Below are 986 nucleotides of genomic sequence, written 5' to 3' on the forward strand. Positions count from 1 at the left end.
TGGAAGTCTGATGGTGCAAGGTCAGGAGAGTAGGGGGTAAAGAGGAAGTATTTCATAGATACAGGAGAGTGCTTTCATTTGGACAACATGAGCATTGTGACCTGGGGTGTAGTTTTGGAGGAGGGGACTCCTTTGGTCAGCATGCCACTCCTCTTTGCTTCGATGGCATCCTGCAATTTCTGCAGCAGGAAAGCATAATATGCCCTGTTAATTGTGGTGCCATTTGCCAGGAAATCCATCATCACTATTCTGCACTGGTCCCAAAAGACTGTGAGCATTAACTTGCCTGCTGAGGGTTGGATGCAAGTGTTCTTTGGAGGTGGTGAGTTATCATGTTTCCATTGCTTTGACTGGATTTTAGTCCCAGGATAATAGTGATGGACCCATGTTTCATCCTCTGAGGTAAGTCTGCTGAAAAAGTCCTCCTCATTTTCTTGGCACATTGCCAAAAGAGCCTGGGAACAATTGACTTGTTCCTGCTTCTGAAAAGGTGTGAGCATTCAGGGAATCCATCAAGCAGACAACTTCTACATGTACAAATGGTCTGGAATGATTTTTCCATGGATCCTACACATATCTTCACTTCTTGAGCTGGTTGCTGAATAGTTATACAGCGATCCTCTAAAATGGCAGCTTTCACTTTATGGATGGTGTTGTCATCATTGGCAGAATGTGGTCATCTAGGAATAGGAGCACTGATGTCCAACCACATTTGAACTGGTGATGTCAATGCTTGACTACATCGTATGATGGTGCATCATCACCATATACTTCTTTCATCTCATCGAAAATCTCTTTTGGTGTACAACCTTTCAATTATAAGAATCTGATCACTGATCTGTATTCAACTGCCACCATTATAACACCTTAGTCCACTTTAGCAGCCATAAAAGACAAACGAATACTAGTGTAAAGCTGCAAATTAAAATGTGACATGTAGAGACATGTATAATTATTTCTGTACAAGTTCCATTTCCTGCAATACA

At 41.9% G+C, this 986-nt stretch overlaps 1 protein-coding gene across 1 annotated transcript in view; it reads right to left on the reverse strand.

The window, feature by feature from the left end:
* Window positions 1–986, reverse strand: part of LOC106879330 (very low-density lipoprotein receptor) — a 22,823-nt gene that overhangs the window by 20,753 nt on the left and 1,084 nt on the right. The window lies entirely within an intron of this gene.

This window comes from Octopus bimaculoides, chromosome 5, assembly GCF_001194135.2.
Source record: "Octopus bimaculoides isolate UCB-OBI-ISO-001 chromosome 5, ASM119413v2, whole genome shotgun sequence".
Lineage (NCBI taxonomy): Eukaryota > Metazoa > Mollusca > Cephalopoda > Octopoda > Octopodidae > Octopus > Octopus bimaculoides.